This window comes from Hylobates moloch, unplaced genomic scaffold, assembly GCF_009828535.3.
Source record: "Hylobates moloch isolate HMO894 unplaced genomic scaffold, HMol_V3 SCAFFOLD_10, whole genome shotgun sequence".
NCBI classification, from domain to species: Eukaryota; Metazoa; Chordata; class Mammalia; order Primates; family Hylobatidae; genus Hylobates; species Hylobates moloch.
This window is the reverse complement of record NW_026652285.1, coordinates 61,008,290-61,036,068: the sequence shown is the minus strand read 5'-3', so window position 1 is coordinate 61,036,068 and position 27,779 is coordinate 61,008,290. Positions and strand designations below refer to the sequence as shown.

At 42.5% G+C, this 27,779-nt stretch overlaps 1 long non-coding RNA gene and 2 pseudogenes across 1 annotated transcript in view; 2 read left to right on the top strand and 1 right to left on the bottom strand.

Moving 5' to 3' along the window:
• LOC131384523 (uncharacterized) overlaps positions 1-2,893 on the top strand; it is a 64,244-nt gene extending 61,351 nt beyond the window's left edge. The window contains exon 3 of the long non-coding RNA XR_009215450.1: positions 2,804-2,893. This is a non-coding gene — a long non-coding RNA (uncharacterized LOC131384523). The remainder of the gene's footprint in view (positions 1-2,803) is intronic.
• A 4,199-nt stretch (positions 2,894-7,092) lies between these two features.
• Positions 7,093-12,357, top strand: LOC116475422 (mitofusin-1-like; annotated as a pseudogene).
• A 6,713-nt stretch (positions 12,358-19,070) lies between these two features.
• LOC116474207 (BTB/POZ domain-containing protein KCTD1-like) lies at positions 19,071-19,780 on the bottom strand (annotated as a pseudogene).
• Positions 19,781-27,779: the final 7,999 nt, after the last annotated feature.

Below are 27,779 nucleotides of genomic sequence, written 5' to 3'. Positions count from 1 at the left end.
GGTTCAGGGCTCCTGTGGATGAAGCTGATGCAGCCATGTTCATGTGAATGCACCTATTTCCACCCGTGACTGGTGCAAAGGCATTTCAACTCCTAACGAGCCAGCCCTGCACCCAGTTTGGGTCCCGAATACAAGACTCTCCCAGGCTCAACTCCTGTCCCTGTGTGATATTGGGCCCTACCCTTTCTCCTGTTTCAGTCTCCAAAGGGGAATTTTTTTAAAGGTGTAGAAAAATAGGGGAAAAATGAACTCATAGATTCCAATCTTGGGTTTGCTAAGAATATTTTCCTAAAAATACGTATATCCTATTTTAAAAATATTTGTACGTTACTAAAGCAAAAAGAAAGTGTTACTTTCCCAGACATGCTAACTTCCCAGCAAATAAAGCTTTGGCAGATTGGCAAGTTTTGCAAATAAACAGGGACCATTCATCATGAAAGATGACAAGCATAGATACTCAAGATTCGAGTTTCTAAAACAATGTCTAAACAACGTTTCAGTAAATTACTAACTTTAAAAATATATTTAATTTAAAAATTTCACAATTCGCATGAAGATGGCTTCTTCTTATTAAGAAATGTTAAAATCTTTGTTTTAATTTCTATTGTGAAATTAAATAATTCCAACTTCAAGTTGTTGGAACTTTAAGTTATTCTGAGCCTTGAGACAAATGTGGCTATGCAGCCTGAGTCACGTGGCATGCAGCTGCAACTTCCGCCTTTTTTTCCCTCTGTGAATAATTAAGAAGACCAAACAGCACGAGAGAAGACCTCCTCAGATCACCAGCCCTCCTCATTGAGTAATAAAGTAATCTTCCTTGGCATGTAGCAATCTGTGACCAAATTGCTTTAATGTATGCACTGGTCTCCTATGGAAAATGTTGTAATCCTCTGAAAATGTCTTTTTCTCTGTCTGTAAAAGTGAAACCTTAACTTCTCCACTCGGGAATGCTGACCATATTCATTTGGAGCTGACACTTCATGAGTGGCTATCCTCAAGCTTTGCACTCGAATAAACTCTATCCTTAGTCATATTTTCTGAATCTCATTATTTAAGGTTGACACTATTTATGAGAAAAAGATGAAACAGAAACAACTGCAGCCAAGGTGAAGTGGTCAAAACTGGCTAAGGTCGTAAAATAAAATAGAACTTTTACAACATACAGATGTGAATTAATAAAGTTTAGGCATCTCAGCTGAGAATAGTAGATTTGTATCTGAAGTCCCACAAATCTGGGTTTCATCAACTGCTTCAACTCAGTATAACATTGTCAGGGCTTGCTCTAGGCACAATGCTGTGCTTGGCAATGGGCATACAAAGGCGACTAACATGTGCCCTTTGCCTCCCAAACAGCTACTTTTTAACTGATCAACCTCAAAAGTGCTCAACCTGGGTTCACCAGACATTCTGCAGTGCAACTGGAACTTTCATGCTAAAAAAATTCAAACCTGAGTCTAAACAAGCCTCTAAATGTAAACATCAGCTTACAGGAAATACAAGAAGCAAAAGAATGTGTTAGTTACACCATAAGAATGCAATTCATCAAGATCCAGACTGGAAAATTGAGCAGACCAAACATATGGCCTGAAAGCCAGAAAGAAGAAGGGGAAGTATCACATATTAAAAGAGCTCAAGATATTTATCAAATGCACGATGTAGACTTTGCATAGAGCCTATTTGAACACACCAACTGCATAAAGTTATTTTTGAGAAAATTTTAAAACAAACTGGGTATTAGATGAAATCAAGAAATATTAATTTGGGAAAGTATGATAATGTGCTGTGATTAGGTTTTTTTTTAAGTGCTTATTTTTAGACAGACGTGATACATTTAAGACTGAAAACCTGGAATTTGCCTTAAAATGATCCAGAGAAACATTGAGTGGTGAGGAGAGGAAGGGGTGGAGAGTAGATAAAACAAGATTGGCGGCCGGGCGCGGTGGCTCACGCTGGTAATCCCAGCACTTTGGGAGGCCGAGGCGGGCGGATCATGAGGTCAGGAGTTCGAGACCACGGTGAAACCCCGTCTCTACTAAAAATACAAAAAAATTAGCCGGGCGTGGTGGCGGGCGCCTGTAGTCCCAGCTACTCGGAGAGGGTGAGGCAGGAGAATGGCGTGAACCCGGGAGGCGGAGCTTGCAGTGAGCCGAGATTGTGCCACTGCACTCCAGCCTGGGCGACAGAGCGAGACTCCGTCTCAAAAAAAAAAAACAAGATTGGCAAAATGTTTATACTTGAAACTGGGTAATAAATACATGAAGATTCATTATCTACTTCCTTTATTTTTGTGTATGTTTGAAAATATAACAAAATGTTTGTAGAAATAACACACAATTGAGTTTGACTCAGCAAAGGAAGGAAAGAAGAAGGGAAGGAAGGGAGGAAGGGAGGAAGAGAGGGAGGGAGGAAGGAAGGAAAGGAAGGAAGGAAGGAAGGGAAAAAAAAAAAAAAGGAAGAGGGGGAGAGAATGTGCCTGTGTGTAGCAGCAGGAAAGCTGCAGTGAGCTTATGAAGATTTGTAGTGAGGGCTGGCTGCCTTCCATGAGTGTCTCAGTCTTGGGAAATATCTTAATTCTGCCCAATATGAGAAGTAATGAAAGGGTAGCAGTATTATAGACATATAATCTTTTTCTCTTCTGCCCACTTTACTTAATCTTCTCATCAATAATTTGGGACTATCTCTCTGCCTTTGGTTATTTCAAAGTATTTCACTCCAAAATACAGGTCCCTGGTATAATGAGTATTTTAAATTAAAAACCCTTAGAGATCAATAAGCACTGGTTTTCTCTTATCTCTACATACAGGTAGGACAGACTCACCAAGGAGAACAATTATTCTTGCTGTCTTCCCTGTTATCTCCTTATCCATTACAGAAAAGAAGACCAAAAAATGTGAGTACATCTGAATAGACCCTTTTCAAGATGATAACTGGCTCCAAGGATCATTTAAATTCCAAAGAGAACTATTTACAAGTTAATTTCTGTTTCCCATCCAGTCATTCATTCTAGTAATCATTTATTGCCCCTCAATGGAATTCTTCTCTCCACTCCCGTAACCTGTTTTACCAGGATCCAAGCTCCCATTCTTTCTGTAACTGATATCAGTGGGCTGCGGGAAGTCCCCAGTTGCTAGTGGGACCTCCACCCCAGTGAGAATAAATTCAAGGCTGAGTCAGAAAATAGTCCAAGTACGGAAATGTATTGCAAAGTGAAAAGTACTCACTCAAGAAAGGGGAGTGCGGGTGTACTCAAGAGAGAGTCACATGCAAAGGGGTTTGGAGCGGCTGCCTTTATGGGTTTAACTAAGGGGTGGAATATTCATGAAGATTCGTGGAAAAAGGTGGAGATGTTCTGGAATTGTAGTGCTACTCATTTTCACACCAAATATGGATGTTCCTGGAACTGTCATGGTGCTGGTGGCTGTGTGATTTGTATGCTAATGAGCATATAATGAGGTTCTAGGTGAAACCTAGGTCAAATCCAGTGCCACATTGAGTCCAGTTAGTCTCACCCAGCTTAGTCCACACCCTGGTTTTTCAGGGTCTTATCAGCCCATAGTTTCTGCAGCTATTTCTACAGTTTCCTTTTGCTAACCATGTGAATCCACTGCCTGAAATTTTCTATTCTCCTGCGACTTGTTATTCCTGTCTCCTAACCTCAGAATGGTATATAAGCTTCTGTACCTCACTGAGAAGTTGGGTCTTCATTCAGAAGGCTCCCAATCTATACATGTTAAATGAATTTGTATGGCTTTTCTCCTATTAATCTGCCTTTTGCAAGTTGATTTTTTCAGTGAAACTTCAGAGAGGGTCAAAGGGAAAGCCCTCCCTTGGCCCCCACATGTTATTGAGGTATGTTTCTCATGGATAAACGCAATCTTTAAGTGATTCTTGGAATTTATTAGTCCTTTACTGGTAACTCCCTTTGCTTCTATAAGAAACAAAGGCAGAAACTTATAGTAAATTCCAGGGCTCTCCATAGAGTTATTAACCCGTTATAAAAGTAATAAAGTTGCTGAGAAATTGCCTGCTTGTTTTTTGGGTGTCCTTTGGCTTATTCTGTTTATATACATTACCTACCACCCTAAAACTTCAGGGCCAGGATGTGGACTATCGTGGGTTCCAGTGAGGATCATGAAGGAAACCAAAATATTTCACTCCAAAATATCCTTCTCTGATGTATTTTGAGATGGCTGTTCAGAGGGCTTGCAAACAGAAGTAGCCCTGAAAAACTCTTTCCTGGGGAACTTTGCATCTGCACAGAATCTGCACGGTGCAGCCAGGCCTCCTCTGAGGCCTTCTCTTATCCAGATCCAACAAAGATTAACTGAGAGTCCAACATCTTTAAAGGTCTGAAGGAAACTCTTACCATGTATTCTCTCTGGGAGCTGCAGCCTGTGAGGTTTCATCATCTACATAACAGGACCCCCCTTTGTGAGACAGGCCTCTTCTCTCCCTCCATAACCTGTCTTACTGCCATAACTTATGTTGGCCATGCTCTGAGCCTCCATTCTTTCTGTAAGCACAAGATGGTAGAACAGTGTCAACCATCTGGTGATTTCCTTCAGTTTTTATTTTATTTGAGATGGAGTTTTGCTCTTGTAGCCCAGGCTGGAGTGCAATGGCGCGATCTTGGCTCACTGTAACCTCCGCCTCCCGGGTTCAAGCAATTCTCCTGCCTCAGTCTCCTGAGTAGCTGGGATTACAGGCACCCACCACCACACCCAGCTAATTTTTGTGTTTTCAGTAGAGGCGGCATTTCACCATGTTGGCTAGGCTGGTCCGGAACTCCTGACCTCAGATGATCCACCTGCCTTGGCCTCCCAAAGTGCTGGGATTACAGGAGTGAGCCACAGCGCATGGCTTGAGTTTTTGTATTTTGTATGACTCCCAAGCTCATATGCATGTTTCTAAAATTTGTAATTTTTTTTTTTTTGAGACAGGGCCTCACTGTGTCACCCAGGCTGGAGTGCAGTGGCAAGATCTCAGCTCGCTGCAACCTCCACCTCCTGGGTTCAAGCGATTCTCCTACCTCAGCCTCCCGAGTAGCTGGGGTTACAGGCGTGCACTGCCAGGCCCAGCTAATTTTTGTATTTTTAGTAGAGACAGGGTTTCACCATGTTGGCCAGGCTGGTCTTGAACTCCTGTCCTCAAGTGATCAGCCCGCCTTGGCCTCCTAAAGTATTGGGATTACAGGCGTGAGCCACCACGCCTGGCCAGTAAGCTTTTTTTCTTTTCTGTTAATCTATTTGTTTTATAAACTAAAATGATCAAACCTTCTGGGAAAACATCTAAACTTCCCTACAATCGTTACCATGAAATCCTTTCCATTCTATATCAATCTACCCACATAAAGACTGGAAAAACTGATAAAGATGTGAGTTATTCCTGCCTACTCTCAATTTGGGAGGAGAATACTCTGGTTTCCTTTCCCTGGAGATATACGATATATGGAGGAAATGGAAGATGGGAGCTAAGAATATGCAAATATGGATACTAGACAACCTGGAGTGTCTAAATATCTTTTTTCTATATAATATACTGCCTTTGGATTCTATAAACTCTAAAAATATCTGAGGAATCACAGGATTATTTTGAGAACCTTTTATTCCCATAAGTGGCCCAAGTATCACTCTTGTTCTAAATTTTAGTTGGAAAAATATGGTCACTGAAAGCATAGACTAACCTAAGCAGACTCTCTGCTAGTTTATTTTTAACTAACGCTGTATGCCAGGCACTGTTTTGAGGACTTTACCCTTGGAAGCATGCATGATTATTTTTAGAGCTCCTCTACAGAGGAGAGCACCCAAGTGCACACAGGCATCAAGATGCAGCCAGGACTCACACCCAGACAACCTCGTCCTCAGAGTTCTGCGCCTCCCCACTGCCCTACGCATGGCTGTCTTTGGTTTAGCTTTAACTTTCGTATCTGATATTTTTTAACATCAGATTTTCTATTGATTTTTCCCAAGTAATAATTAACAAAACACTTATATTGAACCTGCTAATCACTAGAACTATGCAATGGTAAGAACAAAAAAACCTTTTCTTTGTGCAAAAACTGGAATAATTAACCAGAAACTTTGGTACCTATGATACTGGAAATCACCCAACTTCATACTTCCCCCCTTTGCTTTTTTTTTTTTTTTTGAAACAGAGTCTCACGCTGTTGCCTAGGCAGTGGCGCAACATCGAGTCACTGCAACCTGCACCTCCCGCGTTCAAGCGATTCTCGTACCTCAGCCTCCCGAGTAGCTGGGATTACAGGCATTTGCCATCACGCCCAGCTAATTTTTGTATTGTTAGTAGAGACAGGGTTTCACCATGTTGGCCAGGCTGGTCTCGAACTCCTGACCTCAGGTGATCCACCTGCCTTGGCCTCCCAAAGTGCTGGGATTACAGGTGTGAGCCACTGCACCTGCCGCCCCCCAACCCTCATTGCTTTATTCACTGATGAAGCAGGCAAACTTATAAACAGATGCTATGCTCTTTTTTTTTTAAACTTCTTTTGGGTTCTTTATTGTAACTGTGATTCTTTTTTATTACATTGATATATATGACATTTTCTAAAATACACCTTTGAAATCCAGAAATTTAATACTAATAAAGCTATCCTATTGAACAGCCCTTTGCAAGTCACTTTGTTGGATACTTTGTGGAATTAAGATGCATGAGACATGGATACTACTTTCAAGGGGTCTAGACCATGGGGTTCTGAAAAGTGTTCTCCTTGGACCAGCAGGATCTGCATCAGCTGAGAGCATGCTAGAAATTCTTGGGTCCCAGAGACTCTGGGAGTAGGGCTCAGCAAAGTCTTAACAAGCTCCTTGGGTGATTTTGATGCACACTAAACTTTGAGAATCGCCTATCTAGCAGTGTAAGAAATATAAACAAAAGACTCTAAAACAAAGTTAAAATCAAGTTTAAACAAAATTCAGTGGAATTTCCAAGAGGGAAAGTTGAGTTGAGGTGGAGGGAAATCTTGAAAAGGCTTCCTGGATTTGGTACTGGGGCTGGCTCCTTATGGAAGGATGAGATTGGATGGCACACATTGGAAAGCGGCAGGAGGTTCATCTCAGGAGGATAACAGAGAACATGGAGGTGGACACAGTTAAGTGTGGCCCGTGAGGGGGCCTTAGAATCCTCCATCTGGGTGGAACAGAAAGTGTGAAACAGTCAGTAGAGGCTCAGTCATGGAAATGTTTGAATATCATTACTAGTATTTTAATAATGAAAGAAAAAAGAGAACACTTAAAGACAGCATGCCTTTTCTATAATGGAGGAAAATAGTGGGAATATAAGTATACACAGGTAAAATAATGGGAAATGTTCTTATATTTGTTAGGACTTCAAGGAAACCTAGAAAACGATGATACTTTAAAAAAAATTATTCTGAATATTTAAAAAATACTAAAGTACTCATTACTTTTTGAAGACACTGCTATGGAAATTTCATTCACAATATGGATAACATTTTTGCCTTATAAAGAAGTATGGTAGTGACACTCTATTATTGTAATAAAGCCGTAATCTTAATTCCTGGCCTTTGCTAGATAATTTCCTGATTCAACTTTAGAAATAGCTTCACAGAGCATTTTGAGAGAAGTTGTAAATGAGTAAGTATAAGGTAGAAAATAATATTGCTATTAAAATGAAAGCCTGATATTGAAATATAAAAATGAACTTGCACTATAATAACTAGAGAAATCTTTTAAATATCCAAAAATAAGTATATTTTTAGGTTTACTATTCAAAGAAAGACTGCAGAAAGTCAAAGGAATTTTATCTGATGCCTCTACAAATGGAGAAGACAGTGTAAAATGAAAGAGATTTTAAAGGGCTTTAAATTTGGTTGAAATGGAGTAACAATCTCCTACTTGAAACAACCAAAATAAATACATGAAAGAACAACATTGCATGGACATCAGGCAGCAAAGGACAGTGATATCTAAGAAGCAGGAGAAACGTGCAGTTGAGGAAGGAGGCTGGCAGGACTTGCTTTCCAGTCACAACCCTGCTGACCAAGCCAGGATCTGGTCAAAACAGGACTCTGTGAAGAAACTGGCAAAAACCAGCAGGTGGCTCAAAGGCAGCTTCTAGTTGCTCCCAGTGCTCATTAGCATAAGATACTCTCATCAGCACCAAGACAGTTTACAAATGTCATGGCAATGACCAGAAGTTACCACCTCTTTCTGTGGCAATGACCAGGAAGTTGCCCCCTCTTTTCTATAACATTCTGAATGACCTGCCCCTTAATTTGCATTAATTCACCCCTTAATTTTGCATGTAATTAAAAGTGGGTAAAAGTAGGTAGAAACACAGGTAGCCAACAGCCCACAAGAAATGCTTTGGGGCACTGCCTATGAGTTAGCCCTGCTCCATGAGGACAGTTCTGGTTCAATAAAAGATTGCTGTCTAATACCCCTGGCTTACCCTTGAATTCCTTCCTGGGTAAAGCCAAGAATTTTCCTGGGCTAAGACTCCAATTTGGGGGTTCAGCTGCCCTGCATCAAAGTGAGCCCTAAGATTGTCCACCTTATGGCTCTGAGAAAGCTTTCAGGCCATGTCGCAGGGAGGGGCAACCAGGTGGAACATGGTGGTCTTTCTGAGTTGAGACAGAGCTGGGAATTGGGGAAGCCAAGAGAGCAAGAGTTCTGAAGAGAAGAGAGCGGCACAGAGGAAGAACACTGGAGACCTGCAGAGAGTTCCCATGGGATCTTGAGCAGAGCACTGATCAGTACATATGTGTGAAGAAATGCTTTGAGGATGGGGGAAGTATGATCCAAAAGATTGAAGAGAACAGTGCTTCAAAGAACACACAAGGCCAAAAATAGCACCTGTTCCCAAAAACCAGAATGGAAAACTTTATAATTCAGAGAGCATCAGTTAATGTACTAAGAACCGCTTTGCCACTGTAGTGGAGAAAAATTAATCCTAGAATAAATTCAGATCTGCTTCTAATAAACAAATCTTAAAAGCAAGCCGAGAAATGATCAAACTCTTTCAAAGTACCTTAACTACATCTCAGAACAGAGCTCAGATATTTATAGGAGTACAAAAATTGTCAACAACCAATGAAATAAATCATCAATATCTACCATTCAAAGAAAAATTGCCAGACATTCATAGAAGCAAGAAAATACAGCCCATAATGAGAAGAAAAATCAGTGAATCAAAACCAGCTCCAAAATGACACAGATGATAGAATAGGCAAGGACTTTAAAACAGTTATTCTGATCAAATTTCATATGTTTAAGAAGCTAGAGAAAAGATTAAAAATGCTAAGTAGTGACATGGAAGATCCAGATCAAACTTCCAGAGTTGAAAGCTTTAAAAACTGAGTTGAAAAATATATTAGATGAGAATTACAGCAGATCAGAAATTTTAGAAGAAAATATCAGTGACCTAAAAGACAGCATTAGATGCTATCTAAAATGAAACACCAAGATAAAAAAAGATTTAAAAAAAATTAACAGAGTGATCTCTTGGAAAGATGGGGCAGCTTGGGGGCTTCTCCACTGAAGCACTTTGTGCTGGATAAGAAAGCAATTACTGAAATCTTTGACCAGTTACTGGAGTTTGTTACTGAGGATCACATTTTATTGAAGTATGTGAATCTCCCTTCTCAGCTCAAGATCTGAAGATCCAATCAGGGTGGAATAATAATAGCAACATATAAGAATCTAGAACTTGACTGAGCTACTGAGGATAATCAAGTAGAAATATAAGAATATAAAAACAAGCTTTCTATCATTGGTAAGGTGCTATCTCGGAGACAAATGAAGGTGGCATTTTTTGGCAGGACAAGCTCTGTTATCAATGCAATGTTGTGGGATAAAGCTCTCCCTAGTGGGATTGACCATACAACCAATTGCTTCCTAAGTGTTTAAGGGACCAATGGAGATAAAATCTATCTTATGACAAAAGGATAAGATGAAAAAAGAGTGTAAAGACAGTTCATCCGCTGTCCTATGCCCTTCATATGGACACAGACTTGGAAGCTGGCTGTCATACACGTGTTTTGGCCAAAGACAAAGTGTGTCCTCTTGAAAGGTGAGCTGGTTTTAGTAGACAGTCCAGGCACAGATGTCACTACAGAGCTGGATACCTGGATTGATGAGTGTTGCTTAGATGCTTATGTAATCATTGGTTTGTAAACTCTGAATCAACACTAATGAACACAGACAAGCATTTTTTTCACAAGGTAAATGAGCAGCTTTCCAAGCCTAATAATTTAATTCTGAATAATCACTGGGATGTCGCTTCATCAGAGCCAGAATATATGGAAGATGTATGTAGACAGCACATGGAAAGATGCTTGCATTTCTTTGTGGAGGAAGTTAAAGTTGTGGATCCTTTAGAAGCACAGAATCATATATTCTTCATTTCAGCAAAGGAAGTTCTTAGCGCTAGACAGCACAAACCACAGGGGATGCCAGAAGGCAGTGAAGTACTCGGTAAACGATTTCAGGCAAGATTATAGGAGTTTCAGAATTTTAACAAATCTTTAAGGAGTGTATCTCACAATCAGCAGTGAAAACAGGGTTTAAACAGCACACTATCGGAGCTAAGCCAATACTAGATATTGTGAAAAACACAATGGATTCAATAAATGCGGCAGCAACAGAGAAGAGCTTATTCAAAGAGCGGGAAGAACAAATTGATAGACTGAACTTTATCCCAAACCAGATGAACCTTTTAACACTAGATGTTGAGAAAAAAATCAGGAAGGCCAGGCGCGGTGCTTCACGCCTGTAATCCCAGCACTTTGGGAGGCTGAGGCAGGTGGATTACGAGGTCAGGAGTTCAAGACCAGCCTGGCCAACATGGTGAAACCCCGTCTCTACTAAAAATACAAAAATTAGTTTGGCGTGGTGGCGGGTGCCTGTAATCCCAGCTACTTGGGAGGCTGTGGCAGATAATTGCTTGAACCTGGGAAGGGGAGGTTGCAGTGAGCCGAGATCATGCCACTGCACTCCAGCCTGGGCGACAGAGTGACACTCCATCTCAAAATAAATAAATAAATAAATAAATAAATAAATAAATAAAATCAGGGAGGTTACCATGGAAGTAGCAAAAAAGGTTTCACGTGCAAAGCAGATGAAATTTGTTGACCGTCTGTTTTGGTTGATGAATTTTGTTCAGAGTTTCATCCTACTCCACATGTATTGAAAGTATATAAAGGTGACTTAGATTAGCACTTAGAAGATGGTATCAGAAGAAATATGGCTGATTGATGCACCGTTAAGACAATGCCTCAGTGTTTAATCCAAGCAAGAAATTATTAAAAATTTGAAACCATTACTTTCAGCTGATATATAGAATAAACTGCATACACTGATCCCTTGCAAGAAATTTGATCTCAGTTATGATCTGTATTGCCACAAGTTATGACCAGATTTTCAAGAGGGTATTGTATTCCATTTTTCCCTGGGCTGGTCTTCACTTGTGCATTGATTCCTGGGCCCTACAAATGCTCAGAGGGTGCTCCTAGGATTGTCAGAGGCTAACTTTCCCTAGCTCTTTAGCCTGTACTCCCACTGCTTCTATCAACCCAGCAACACCAGATAATGCATCACACAAAGAACTCATGGTTACCTTAATAACTGGATTAGCTTCTCTTACATCTAGGACTTCTATGGACATCACTGTTGGAGGAGTAATTTGGAAAACTATAAGCTGGCAATTCGTATATGTTTCATTATGTATGTATGGAGTTTGGTATCTTTATGAAAGGCTATCCTGGACCACTTGTGCCGAGGAAAGAGGCTTTAAACAGCAGTTTGCGAACTATGCATCTGAAAAACTTCAGATAATTGCTAGCTTCTAGAGTGCAAACTGTAGCGATGAAGTACAACAAGAAATGGCTATCACTTGGCCGGGGTGCGGTGGCTCACGCTTGTAATCCCAGCACTTTGGGAGGCCGAGGCGGGTCGATCACGAGGTCAGGAGATCGAGACCACGGTGAAACCCCATCTCTGCTAAAAATACAAAAAATTAGCCGGGCGTGGTGGCGGGCGCCTGTAGTCCTAGCTACTCAGAGAGGCTGAGGCAGGAGAATGGCGTGAACCCGAGAAACGTGTTGCTGTGTTCCGAGATTTAGCATTTTGGCACGAGCGTCGAGGAGAGGAGGAGAACCCACTCTAAAAAAAAAAAAAAAAAAAAAAAGAAATGGCTATCACTTTGGCTTGCCAGCGCCAACAAGTTGTTACTCAAAGACATCTGGAAGAAATTACTAGATTATCCAAAGAAATAGATCAGTTAGAGAACATACAAAACAATTCAAATCTTTTTTTCATATTCGTAGCTTTAATAGTGTGTTCTACTCGACATATCTACTCTCATAACTATTACACTTAATAGCTTCCAACAGCCTTCCCTTCCCTTCCCTTCCCTTCCCTCCTTCCTCCTCTCCTCCTCCTACCCCCCCTCCCCCTCCCCTCCTCCTCCTCCTCCCTCCCATCCTCTCCCTCCCCCCCCTCCCTCCCTCCCTTCCCTTGCCTTCCCTCCCCTCCCCTCTTTCAGAGTCTCACTCTGTCACGCAGGCTGGAGTGCAGTGGTGAGATCTCAGCTCACTGCAACCTCCACCTCCCGGGTTCAAGTGATTCTCCTGGTATCCAGGTGGCAGAGGGGAAATAAGAGTCTGGAGAGGGAGGCCAGGTGCAGTGACTCACGCCTGTAATCCCAGCACTTTGGGAGGCCAAGGTGGGTGGATAACCTGAGGTCAGGAGTTCGAGACCAGCCTGGCCAACGTGGTGAAACCCTGTCTCTACTAAAAATACAAAAAATTAGCCGGGCATGGTGGTGGGTTCCTGTAATACCAGCTACTCAGGAGACTGAGGCAGGAGAATCGCTTGAACCTAGGAAGTGGAGGTTGCAGTGAACCGAGATCATGCCGTTGCACTTCAGCCTGGGCGACAAGAGCAAAACTCCATCTCAAAAAAAAACAAAAACATATTAAATAAAAATAAAGAAAACACAACTTAGTTAGCGTACTATCCTGTGGGTCAGCAATTTAGGATAGGCTCTGCTGTGCACTTTGGCTGGTGTCAGCCAGCCTCAGCTCATTCATGTATGTGTAGCCAGCTGCTGGTCTAGGGTTCCTAGTTGTTTTTATGCAGACTTTTATCTTTCCCACCATGTTCTTTTTTTTTTTTTTTTTTTTTTTTTTTTTGAGACGGAGTCTCTCTGTTGCCGAGGCTGGAGTGCAGTGGCACGATCTCAGCTCACTGCAAGCTCCGCCTCCCGGGTTCACACCATTCTCCTGCCTCAGCCTCCCGAGTAGCTGGGACTACAGGCGCCCACCACCTTGCCCGGCTAATTTTTTGTATTTTTAGTAGAGACAGGGTTTCACTGTCTTAGCCAGGATGGTCTCGATCTCCTGACCTCGTGATCCACCTACCTCGGCCTCCCAAAGTGCTGGGATTTCAGGTGTGAACCACCGCGCCGGCCTCCCACCATGTTCTGGTCCGCACCTTATGTCTGCCTTCAAGGTACCCATGTCTTCAATCCCTGAGCATTTCCAAGTTCTGTAGGATGAATCAGTCCTTGGTAGGCATCTAGTTTTCATCCTACATATTCTGCTAAGGCAGTTCCCAGTCCTCAAATGTTCATGTGCAATGAACAGGTATCTCTTAGCTTCATTTAAAAAGTCTGTGTTTCTGTCTCCTTCTCCTTCTTTTCTCTCCCATTCTCCTAGCTCATCATTAATTATCAAGGGGATATGGGTGCAGAAACACCTGTACTCTGCCATACACAGAAGTCTGAAATAAAACTTCTTAAATAAATGATGACCCTTTTTTAATGTCAAAGAAAGGAGTGATGAGTCTAAACCCAGCTCTCTGAGTGGCAGCCAGGCGGGGAGATGTTTCCCCAGTTACTAAATTAGAACGTAACCCACAAGAATAGACTGTGACGATGGCAGCAGGAGTTTGAAGGCTCTGTCAGAACATTCTGGATGTTCTTATGGCACATGGACTCATAAATTCAAAGATCTTTCTTATTTTTTACTAAAGGCTATGTCTTTGACTTTGGGGCCTCTGTCAGACTCCAGTTAGTAAGTGCACTAAAGGCTGGAAGGTTGGCTGTTTTGGGGTGTGAGATAATGATGGTTGAGCTCCTAATAATTATCCGCATTGGCTGCCTTTTGTTCTGGAAAGTATTTACTACTGCTTTATGGTGGTTTTTGAAAATGATTTTCAAAACATCCCAATTATGTCATTTATTTACTTTTCTGAGAGATTATTTTGAGGTTTGAGAAAAAATTAAATTTCTGGCATTAGAACCGTAATAAAGCCATTTTGGGGGTCTGACTGCTCATTGCTTTCAAGCCTGGCCCCTATCTCTGCCCACCACTGGACAGGCTGGTGCTCCCTCCTTCAGCGCCAGTAGGAGATTCACACCACACCAGACCCTGCCCTCATGGAGGAACCTACACCTCGGGCCCAGCCACTGACCTCCATCAAAACCCAGCCAGTATCCTTTCCTTGTTCTCTCACATCATTTTCTTTGTGCATTTTTCAACTCGTTATTTCTCTTTTTTAGCAAATTTGCAGAAATTCTCTCTGTATTTTTGACATTAAGTTTTCACATGTTATGAATGATGCAAATATTTTCTCCAAGACTGTCACTTATGTTTTAGTTTTGCTCATTTCTTTTTTGCTGTACCAACATTTTGACTTTTATAATGTCACATTTGACAATCTTTTATTTTGGATTTTGTAACATTCTTAGAAAGTACTCCCTCCTTGCCCAAATTATGAAGGTTGTTTTCCTTCTAGAATTCCTATTAGATGGCCACTGGAATTTCTGGATCTATCTCGCCTGTCTCTTATATTTGTTTGTATTGCATTCCGGGATAATTTCTTAAACTTTTAGTTTACACATTTTATCTTCAGCTGTGTCCATTTTGCTATTGTGCATCTACTGGCCTCATCTACTGGCCTATTTTTATGTTGGCAATCATTGTAATTTTTCAGGTGGAAGAATAGGGAGTTGGGGTAACTTAGGGTTAAGGTGTAAGCAAAAGGACGCAGATGCAGCTAGTTCTAGGCAACGTTAAGCAGCCTACAGGCCAGACCCTCACTCCTGTGATAACCAGACAGAAGTCTCCACTTCAGCCTCTGATTGGCTACAGGCCAGCTCTTCACTTCAGACTCTGATTGGTCACAGGTGAAGTCTCCACTTCAGCCTTTGATTGGCTGTGGGCCAATCCTTCAAAGGGTGTAATCAATTAGAGGCCTCTAAAGGGCACCTAGGGAGTGTTACCAAATTCTTTTAGCTTAATAAAAACCCTAAAGAACATTGTAATCTGGGCTCTTGAGCCACTTGCTCCAGCCTGCTCCCACTCTCTGGAGCATACTTTCACTTTAGTAAATCTGCACTTTCATTGCTTCTTTCTTCTTTTGCTGTTTTGTGTGTTTTGTTCAGTTCTTTGTTCAACATGCCAAGAAGCTGGACAACTCACAGTCAACACTTTCCATCTGTGGCCAGATGCGATGGCCGACGCCTGTAATCCCAGCACTTTGGGAAGCCGAGGTGGATGGATCACCTGAGGTCAGGAGTTCAAGACCAGCCTGGCCAACATGGTGAAACCTTGTCTCTACTGAAAATACAAAAATTAGCTGGGCATGATGGTGTGTTCCTGTAATCCCAGCTACTCAGGAGGCTGAGGCAGGAGAATTGCTTGAACCTGGGAGGCGGAGGTTGCAGTGAGCCAAGATTGTGCCACTGCACTCCAGTCTGGGCTACAGAGTGAGACTTCATTTAAAAACATTAAAAAAAAAAGACTTTCCATCCATTAACATTTTCAATAAGTTAATTTTTTTCATAACACTTAAAAAATGCAGTATCTACTTAAACTATTCTCAGGATATTCATTATACTTATGATGAAAATCCTTTCCTCTTTGCCCTACTGGTTTTGTTTTCTTTGGGGCTACTTCTGTTTCCTCAAATGATTGATTCCAGGTTTTCTGTTCCTGTGTGTAGTTTAGGGTCTGTATTAAACATTGGGTTTCCTCAGCCCAAGGGGAAACTCCTGGTGGTCTGATGCCAATTGCCATGGAAGAAACTCTACACTGGTGAACCTGGGAGTGGAAAAGACTGTGTGGTCCTCTGGCATGGGAGCAGGGGGTTGCCTTCTGAGTTTGATTTCCCACTCCTCTCCTTATCCAGGGGGCTTGGACCCTGGCTTGGGGTCTGCTCTAAAAGTGGGGAGTTCTTGGGCTTGTATTTTGATTCTCATTCCCCACCCAGGAAAGTTTTGTTTTCTCTTCAGAGCGTCCATCACTTGGGTCCAAAGCTGTCGCTCCAGCAGCTCCACGTAGAGGGTGTCAGAGAGGCATGGTAGCCCACCGACCCTGAATGCTGCTCTGCAGCCTCCTGGGCAATCTGCCTGAGCCCCATTCTGGGCTTTGTGTTTATTGGCTCTAAGCCTGGAATTTTCCAAGGATATTGTTAACAGCCCTGACTACCACATCATCTGGATACTTCAATTTTTCTTCCGTCACTCGAAACCCATCTTCTTCCCCCAATTTTTATTTTTATGAAAGTTATTATATACATGTATCAGGAGATATTCTAAGAATGCTTATAGAAAAATACAGCATTCTCTTACACCCTGTGCCCTACACCCCACCCCAGCTTTTCCCCAACCCAGAATGCTTTTTCTTGGGGGGAATTTACCTGCTGTATCTGCAAACAACATGCTTATGTTGTCCCATCTTGAAATTTTGGACTTGCAGATCCTCTATTGGCTTCCCAGCCCCACCACAGAATTCCGTCCTTCCCACTCCCCTCCCCGTGCTGTCAAGACGGTCGCATCCTGGTGTTGGTAGAACAGTGCTCACTACTCACATTATGACAGTGATGGACATATCTGCTGTCACTGAGATTTTTGCAAAAGCCTATGTTGGCTTTTCCTTTTCTACCCCAACTTTTTGTTTTCCCTAGAGATAGTGTTCGTTTTATTGTTTTTTTTCTTTTCTTTTTTTTTCTTTTTTTTTTTTGTTGAGATGGAGTTTCACTCTTATTGCCCAGGCTGGAGTGCAGTGGCGCCATCTTGGCTCACCACAACCTCCGCCTCCCGGGTTCAATCAATTCTCCTGCCTCAGCCTCCTGAGTAGCTGGGATTACAAACATGTGCCACCACAGCCAGCTAATTTTTTAGTTTTAGTAGAGACGGGATTTTACCATGTTGGTCAGGCTGGTCTCGAACTCCAGACCTCAGGTGATCCACCCACCTTGGCCTCCCAAAGTGCTGGGATTACAGGCATGAGCCACCATGCCCAGCCTGTTGTTTATTAACTTGGTTTTAAAAATATATATAATCGTCGTTAATCTAAGCACAATTTTCCACCAGTTATCTAAGTCTCTTCTCAGTATAATCAGGTTCATCAGGTATTTTATCACTTTCCTCTTCCTGAAGACACCTTTCCCACCCACTTCAATCCTTCCTGGGTTGAATCTTCTGTTTTCTGTATCGCAAAATTTCTTCTTTTTGGCTGAATTCTTTTTGGGCAAAAGGACATCCTCTAGTGGCTTCATGAGATACTCTCATTATTTGCAGGTTCCAAACTTCCAAATTTGCCTGCTCGCTGAAATGTATTTGTAACCCCCAAATCAATCATTGTCAGGCCTCCTCAGTCATTCACAAGCGTGCCCCGAGCAGTGAAAAATGTGTTTCTCCAGGCACAGTTCTTAGCTGAGGTCAAACAAGGCAATGCGCTGCCTCTTATTTCAGCTGTCATACTGTAATGGTGTCGTTATCACTGTCTATTTAGTGTCACATTTTTGGCATTTTTGTGCTTTTTGTCAGTGACTTTTTTTAAAAGAAAAATTTCATTTTAATCCAGCCTGACCCCCACACGTGTGTTTCACACAGACCTTATTTTTTAAACAGAGTTTATTGTATTTAATACATTATAAAATTTGAAAAATTGTAGGAAAGCAGCAGACTTGAACTGGAGCAATTCTAACAAGGAATAATGAAGTTCACATCTGTGAGGTGGACAAAAAGGTGTGACTTCTGTACAAACTACGTTTAGCATTTCATGTCTAACATCTTTCAAATGCAATGTGCTCATAGGGTTTTTCTGAAGTCCTGCCTAGTCCCTACCTAAAGAGAGTCGTGGAACCTCCATATACAAAGAAACTTGATTCAAGGTGTGGTTTTGTTTTTTTTTTTTGAGACAGAGTTTCACTCTCCTTGCCCAGGCTGGAGTGCAATGGCACAATCTCGGCCCACCACAACCTCCGCCTCCCGGGTTCAAGCAATTCTCCTGCCTCAGCCTCCCGAGTAGCTGGGATTACAGGCATGTGCCACCACACCTGGCTAATTTTGTTTTTTTTTTTTTAGTAGAGACAGGGTTTCTCCATGTTGGTCAGGCTGGTCTCGAACTCCCAACCTCAGGTGATCCGCCCGCCTCGGCTTCTCAAAGTGCTGGGATTACAGGCGTGAGCCACTGTGCCTGGCCGTGTTTTGTTTTGTTTTGTTTTGTTTTTTTAAAAAGGAAAAAGAAAGACAAAGGAAAAAGAAAGAATGGATGGCTGTTGGCAATGGAAACTGTAAGGAGACTGTCCTCACCGCTCATGGCTTGTTTATTGGTCAGAGGCCTCGGGGGGCCCAGGATACTTCATGGCCATCACAGCACCAACTACGGCTATCACCTTTTTTTTTTTTCTTTTTTGCATTTCCTACCTTTTGACATATATATATATATATATATATACACACACACACACACATATATATATATACACACACACATATATATATAATATATACACACACACATATATATATATACACACACACACATATATATATAATATATACACACACACATATATATACATATGTACATATTTTTTTTCACCTTGAGGATATCACTGTTCCAATTGTTCCCATATGAATACAGGTGTGGTCTGTATTGCATATAAATATGTCTTTTATTCAACTTTAGGTCCAGGACTTGGTTTGCTGTCCCAACTGCACATAAATGTCCCTTTTTTGTTGTTTGTTTGAGTTATTAGTTGTGTGTGTTTTCCTTTTTGCATAAGAAATATGTCCATTTAGTCCAGAGGCTCTTGCTTTATCCGGATGATGGAGGAGGGTACGGGAGGGCATCCGCCTCAGTTCCCTACGAAGGATGTATTTGCTGAACTAGGATGAGCCCACTCCTCCCCCACAGGAGCCCACGATTTCAGATCCTCTTTGCTGCAACCTCTCGAGGACCTAGACAGAGGTGACAGTAGCCACTTAGTGGAAACCTGACGACGTGCATGGAGTCGTGATTCCAGCCTGCACTGACAAAGTTGTACATCGCATCGCCGATCTCTGGAAATACTTCTTCTACCAAGGATGTATCACCACTTAGCGTGATCCTTTCTGTGAGGTCTGGGGCCACACAAACAACAAGGCACTCACAGGGCCTTGAAAAGCGACCAGTTTCTCTGTCCTGCTTCCATCTTTCCATCTCCAACAACATGGGCTGAAGCTGAAAATATTTTGCCTCTTCATATAACAAAGTGTAGTCCTTGAAATCATCAAGAATGAGGAGTTTGGATGTTCGTAGAAAATTCAAGATATATCTGAACATCTGTCCATCTCTGTCAGTGAAATAGTGCTGTTTGAGACTGTCCAAAACTATTGGACACTGGCCCACATCAATGTGGACAGCCGCACTGGATTTTGTGAGTTGTGCCGGAGTAGGGGTGCCTTGGTTGTTCAGTGGAGATGCAGGGGATCTAGTGATCAGAGGTCATAACATATTAGGCCGACTGTCCCTCTGGCAGAGAATTGTGCGGGCCCCAGCGGGAGAGAAGGAGGGCCGGCGGGAGGGCGAGACGGTCTCTCTTCTCTAAGTAATGCCCGAGGAGTAGTGCCCCTTCCACTGCCCCCTCATTGCCCCCTGGAGCCGGGGGGTCGGGGCAGCAGCTGCGCCGGGCGTGCCGTGGTGCTGCCGTGGGAAACCCGTGTCTGGGGCCTCCCTGAGCGGAGCGGAGCCTGTCAGTGATTTAATTGTTTAAAATGGCCCCCAAGTGTACTGCTGAAGTGCTGTCTAGTGTTCCTAAGTGCAGAAAGGCTGTCATGTGCTTTACAGAGAAAATATACGTGTTAGACAAGCTTGGCTCAGGCATGAGTTACAGTGCTGTTGACAGTAAGTTCAACAGCAGTGCGTCAACAATATGTTACATCCAGAAGGAGGAAGAGGAAAGTCATTGACGCAGATGTGAGGCCACTCTGAAAAGTGCCCAAGTAACATCTATAGTACCTGGTAAAGTTATGGAAAAAGAAGAAGAATGAAAAAAAACAGTGAAATTTGTGGATTCATGAGATGACATTAAAAGTTTGGTGGACTGGCCGGGCGTGGTGGCTCGCCTGTAATCCCAGCACTTCGGGAGGCTGAGGCAGGCGGATCACAACGTCAGGAGTTCGTGACCAGCCTGACCAACATGGTGAAACCTCATCTCTACTAAAAATACAAAAATTAGCCGGGTGTGGTGGTGCGCACCTGTAATCCCAGCAACTCAAGAGGCTGAGGCAGGAGAATCTCTTGAACCCGGAAGGTGGAGGTTGCAGTGAGCCAAGATTGCACCACTGCACCCCAGTCTGAGCGACAGAGCGAGACTCCATCTTAAAAAAAAAGTTTAGTGGACAGCATTGTTGTGAGGTTGACAGCCAAATACATTTTTAGTCACATTACCCAAGGTCAAGAAAATGCAAAACTCTTCCCAGCTTGTGTTTTATTATAAAGAATAATACATATAGTTAGCTATTGGTAAGAAACATATATTAAACAAGGTGTCTGTAGATAAAAACACATAAAACAAAAGTATGTATTGGTTGGATGACAAAAATGTAGTGACCAGAGGTGTGGAAGCTAAGCCTGTATTTCTCCAGGAGCAGTTGTTCAGTATCAGCTAATAGTGTTCACAGTGTCTTTAGAGAACATACTCCAGCACTCACCAAGGCCATGCTTCTTGCATCACAGCTATGCTTCCTGCACCCACCAAGGCCATGCCTCCTGTATCATAGCCTCCCCTCCTGTACCCACCAAGGCCACGCCTCCTGTATCATAGCCTCCCCTCCTGTACCCACCAAGGCCATGCCTCCTGTATTCACCACTGCTGTGCTCCCATTCAATAGCCACGCTACACTTCTACACCACAGCCTTGCCCCCTGCACCCACCACAGCTATGACTATCCAATAGCCACACCTCCCCTACCACAGCCACACCCCCAGCATCCACCACAGCCACACCCAGCACCCTCCACAGCCACACCCCCTCCACAGCCACGCCTCCTGCACCCACCACAGCCACACCCCAGCACTCTCCATAGCCATACTTCCTGCACCTTCCACAGCCACGCCTCTTGCTCTGGCTTTCAGAGGCTGCAGTAACGTCTCCTTTCCTCCTTCCTTTCCCTTAACCTTTGTGGCTAATCTTTAGGTTCTCCCAACATCACTTTTATTTCTTTTACTTCTGCCGATACTTCTGGTTAAATTCTTTTCATTTAAATGCTCTCCAGCATCCATCTCTCTTCTTTCAGACCTTGGCTGACTTCCTCCTTTCCCAGCTGCTCGGAAGCTGGCCTCTCCACAGGATCCATCCATTTCCCCGCCTTCCAGAATCCCCTTTTTCCCCCAGACTTCAGCAGGAACCTGTGCCAATGAGATCCACAGGGCAGAGTAATTTCTCTTCGATATCGTCAATCTCTCCTCCTCTAAGGAGATAGGAATAGCACGGGTAGTTGGAGGGGTATGGACAAACCCAAAGAACCCCTGAAGCAGGGGCTAGGCAAAGAAACCACAGGGTAGAGAAAGCCCAAAATAAGGCAGAGAAAATGACCAAAACCGTGGTCAGGGTGACATGTCCATGACTCTTCCAGGCAAACCCAAATAAGGGAGAAAGGGGGCAATAACAGGAGGGGGGAGGAGTCCCTGAAATCCTCTCCTTTTCCAGAATGCCTAATGAGCATTCCACCCCTTTGTTAAAGAAACATCCCAGCTGGGCGCAGTGGCTCACACCTGTAATCCCAGCACTTTGGGAGGCCGAGGCAGGCGGATCACGAGGTCAAGAGATCCAGACCATCCTGGCTAACACGGTGAAACCCTGTCTCTACTAAAAAACACAAAATATCAGCTGGGCATGGTGGCGGGCACCTGTAGTGCCAGCTACTCGGGAGGCTGAGGCAGGAGAATGGTGTGAACCCGGGAGGCGGAGCTTACAGTGAGCCGAGATTGCGCCACTGAACTCCAGCCTGGGCGACAGAGCGAGACTCCGTCTCAAAAAAAAAAAAAAAAAGGCCGGGCGTGGTGGCTCACGCTTGTAATCCCAGCACTTTGGGAGGCCGAGGCGGGCGGATCACGAGGTCAGGAGATCGAGACCACGGTGAAACCCCGTCTCTACTAAAAATACAAAAAATTAGCCGGGCGTGGTGGCGGGCGCCTGTAGTCCCAGCTACTCGGAGAGGCTGAGGCAGGAGAATGGCGTGAACCTGGGAGGCGGAGCTTGCAGTGAGCCGAGATTGTGCCACTGCACTCCAGCCTGGGCGACAGAGCGAGACTCCGTCTCAAAAAAAAATAAAAAAAAAAAAAAAAGAAAAGAAACATCCCTAAAATAAGAAACCAGCCTCCGTTGTGCCTGACTTGTTCTCAAGGGCATGCCTGTGCTCCTCTCAAGGGCACACTTTCGCTTTGTAATGGAAGCTTCTCGCCTTGCGCTTCATTCTGACTCGACTCGCCCCCGAATTCGTTCTTGTGATGCTGTCAAGAACCTGGAAAACCGGCCGGGGCTGGGGTCTCATTGGCATCCGGAGACCTTCCTGAACCCTCCAGCAACACTCACAGCTTCTTTCTCTCAAGATATAAACACAATTACATGATTTTCACCTTAAAAGATAAAGAGAGAGCTATCCACCTCAAGTCTTCTTCATAGCCAAATTTCTAAAAATAGTTTAATTTCCCTCCTAACTTCCCTTCTGGCTCAACCCCATTTAAAATCTAGCTTCCACATTCTTCCCTCTATTGAGACTACTAGAACACAGGACTCCAGTTTTACCCAGAATCATGAGAGTTGTAGACACTTCCCATCCTTCTCCCGCATGCCCTCCCGCTGACTTTTGACACAGATGCCATCCCCTCCTTCCTTCCTCATTGCTCCATTTCTGTGATTGCTGCTCTTCTCTCCAGTGCCACTTCATTCTCAGTGACTTGAATGTTCAGATTTCTCTCCTTCTCCCAGTCTCTCACATCATTCTCCTCAAACGATCTGTGGATTCACCCAGCCCAAATGCCAATGACTGTCAAGTTTCTCTCTAGATAAATCTCTCTTTAGCACTCCAGACCAATCTTCCAAACTGCTGCCTGGGTTTCTACAATAAAAACCCAAATCATGATTTGCACCTCAACTTTATGTGTCCAAAGCGGAAGCTCTGTCTTCTGTTCATCAAACTTATCCTGTGTTTCCTGAGATACCTGGTTTGGGTATTTCCTACCGTGTCACTCAATTTCAAAACCTGGGAGCTGACCCACTGATCTCAAGATAATCATCCAATCATTTTAACCCTGACTCCTGTAGTGGTGAATTCTATGTGTCAACTGGATTGGGCCACAGGATGCCCAGATATTTAGCAACACATTGTATTTAATATATAATGATATGTCTGTGAAGGTGTTTCTGGAAGACAGCAGCATTTAAATTGGTGGACTGAGGAAAGCAGGTGGCCCTTCCTGATGTGGGTGGGCAGCGTCCAATCCATTGAAGGCCTAAATAGAACAAAAAAGGGGGAAGAGGGTTGAATTCACTCTGCCTGGCTGTTTGAGCTGGGCCATTGATTTGTTCCTGCCTTCAGTGCTCCAGGTTCTCAGGCCCTCAAATTTAGACGGGAATCTATGAATCTACATCACTGGCTTTCACGCCCTCAGGCCTTTGAACTACACCATCAACTTTCCTGAGTCTCCAGCTTGCAGGTAGTAGACCATGAGTCTTCTCAGCCTCCATAATCCTGTGAGCCAATTCCTCTTAATAAATCTCTTCACACACACACACACACACACACACACACACACACACACTATTCTGTTTCTTTGGAGAATTGTAATAATAATACTAAATATTTCTCAGATTTGTCCTGCCTCTTTCACCATTGCCTTATTTCAGATTCATCTTCTCTCACCTGGATTAATGCAATAATCTTCTAGCTCAGTGGTTCTCAAAATGTGCTTCCTGGACCAGTAGCCTCAGCATCCTCCATGCTAGAGCTTCTCACTAGACATCCAATTTAAAAGAATGTCCAAGTTATAAGACTCCAAGAATGTGACAGTTTTCTAAATTGTTTGCTTTATTAGCTAAAAACATGAAAGTGGATAAATCACACAGCTTGTCAAGATCCTGATTCTTTTTTGCATCCCCTTCCTCTGTTCAATTCTGTTCCAAAATTAAAGTGATTCAAAGCACCTGTGTTCATTAGCCACATGTTTTCTTTCTCATTTCCATCTGCATTTCCAAAGCCTTAACTGCTTACTATTTTTAGGAAGATGAAGGCAATAGATCTTTTGTTCTTTTTCTATTAACAAGGATCTGTACGTATCTAACACACAGTTCCTTTTTTTATGACTTTGGAACATCATGAAAGCATTTCATGATATTTCATTAAAAAACAAACCCTGAACAATGGTTTTAAACCCTGGGAAGAACTGAGAATCAAGATTTTTAAAATACAACTGAAAAACATGGTAGGAACAAAGTTAAACTGATGCTTGTGTTGAGAGGTGCCAGGCAGATGGGGCCACTGGCAGTGGGTGGGACCCTCTGCTCCCACAGTGACTGTTCCCACGCAGACAGATGCAGTTTCCCCTTCAGTCATCAATACCTTTGCTACCATGATTACAGTTGTGTCAACAGGTTCTCAGGCTATTGTTCCCATTTATTTAACTGGGGGAGCTTTGAAAACCCCCGATGTCCAAACCAATGACCTCAGACCCCCAGGATTGGAGGGAAAGCAGGGGATCAGGATGTTATAAAGAGCCCTGGTGATTGCAATGTGTCACTGAGGTTGAGAACCATAAGTTAAACTGTTTCTTTCCAGAAAGTACTTACAGATTATGTGATTGATCTCTTGCTGTTCTTCTCCTGCTAGTGAATGATTTCTTCTGACAGAGAAAATAGAAATTCAGTTTTTCAAGGAACTACTTCTTTAGTGACCTACTGCAAAGGCAAAGAGGCAAAATGTCAACAACAATAATAATAATAATATCTAATGTCAGATGGCCATGTATAGGAATCCAATTATTTTCAGAAAAATAAACTATCAAGAAATTGATTTTATAACCCATAAATGCAGAATTGAAAAGAAGAATCTTAATTGGGAAAACTGGGATTAGATTAGTTTGATTTTTTTCTGTTATCAAATGTCTCAGCAAAGATTATGTTGACTGTGTGTGTGTGTGTGTGTGTGTGTGTGTGAGCAAAATGCCTACTTTGTTTTTATCAACTGAACCAGCAAGTAACACTTAAAAGTCTCAGCAGGGGAAGACTTATGAACAATCAATCTTCTGGCTGCTGTGCAGCCAAAGGAGATTATTTGATCATCAATTATTAAGTAAGGAAAGTCAATATAGATGTCTCTAGATTCTAACATGTGCCCTAAACAGTTTCTTAAATAGGCTAGTATGCACCCAGTATGTTTGTTTATATTTATCATGGGTTTATATATATATATATATCCTTAAAATATTTTAAGTATACCATTACATTATAACACTGTGTTCATTATAACATATGCAAAAATAGAAATTAAAAGGGATAAATTGGAGATGAAATAAGCATTATTTAAAAATACTTGCATTATATCTAATGATATACAAACTTACTTTCACTAGAAAACATTATTCTAATACAGTAATGTGATTGGACGTGTATTGTTATTTTTGAAAAATTGAGCTTGAATCTTTTGATACAACTTCTTTTGTGAAGTTCTGGCTCTAGATTCCGTTTATTTTGATGCCTGGTTTCTATCTCCATCATTGTTGCAAAGGGTTCTTTGAAACACAAGAATCCAGACAGAAGCCTGTGGCTGTGCTGCCCTTGCCAGCTGTACATCCCAGAGTCCAGGTTCACCTGCTGGCTTTGCAGAGATCTGAAGGGAGTCAGGCTCATCTTTCCTGATGCAGTTCAGGAGGCCTTGCAAATCGATTAGAAGGGGTTTTACTTTTTATGTTTTATGAAGTGGGTTCTTCATTTGGAAGATTTCAAAACATTAAAAAAAACTCTATTCCCCAATTTTTAAGTGTGTTATAAGAAATTTCACAATGACACAGAATTTTCTCATCTCTCTTTCAAAGGGTTATTTTTTCTCCTTGTTAGAATCTAAAATTTGCCTTGAAAGAGTAGATTTTTGTCATTCTCTTTTGTTGTTGTTGAGACGGAGTCTCGCTCTGTTGCCCAGGCTGGAGTGCAGTGGCGCCATCTTGGCTCACTGCAAGCTCCGCCTCCTGGGTTCACGCCATTCTCCTGCCTCAGCCTCCTGAGTAGCTAGGACTACAGGCGCCCGCCACCACGCCCGGCTAATTTTCTGTATTTTTAGTAGAGACAGGGTGTCACCATGTTAGCCATGATGGTCTCGGTCTCCAGACCTCGTGATCCTCCTGCCTCGGCCTCCCAAAATGCTGGGATTACAGGCGTGAGCCACCATGCCTGGCCATCTGTTCATTTTTTGAAGATATATTCCAGGCAACAAATTACTAAGACATTTCTATTTATAGAAAAGTTTAGCAGTATTACCACATTTTGGTTGTAATGTTTAAGTTGAAAACTCTGGTTTAAATATTTTATTATGAGATGATCTGTAAATTACCATGAATGCCAAAGACTTTCTTGGTTGTTCCCTGTATAATTACGATACTTCTCAATTAAAAGATTTTCAACTTAATAATAACACCTATAAATTCACTTAATTGGATGTGGGCAGAAGTTCATGAGTAATAATTGAGTGTAGGGGGCGCTCTCATTATGGAACTTCTGCTTTTTTCTCAGATGCCCCCACCTCCCCCTTGTGACAAGGGGGCAGAAACCCTGAATCCAAATGGCAGGTCTGATGGCTCCCCCCATGGGTTTGGAAACCGCTGGTCTAGACAACCGAGAAGGTGAGAGTTTACCAGGAATTCAGCAACTCTGCTGTTCATCTTTTTTATTTTTTCATTTTATATTTTTGTCTTTTAAAGTTTTAATCATACAGGTCTTCTTCATTTCTTGCTATGCGTATTTCTATGTATTTTTTATTAGGTTGTTATTATCAATGGGAAATTTTAAAAAGTGGTTATTACATGAAATTCTGAGCACCATTGCTTCCAGATATTGGCCCTACCACTTACCAGCTTTTGACCTGGACAAATTACTAGCTTCTTTGTGCCTCGGTTCCCTCATCTTTACAATGGGGATAACAGTAATGTGTGCCTCTCAGGATTGTTATGAGAATGAAACTAGCTTGTGTGTGAGAATCACTCAGCACAATGCCTGGAGAGAGTGAGCTGTCATTATGATGATGATGATTCTCCAGCCATCTCGCTGAATTCTTTTTTCCTTATGATAAAATTTTTATTCTTTTAGATTTTCCAGGCATATATCATCTGAAAGTGATACTTTTGCCTCCTTCTGTCCTATATTTATACCATCTTTCTTTCTTTTGTCTAATAACAGGCAAAACAATTTAATAATGAGAATACAACTAAGTAATGGAGATAACACACAACCACATATGCCTGATTTCAATGGCAT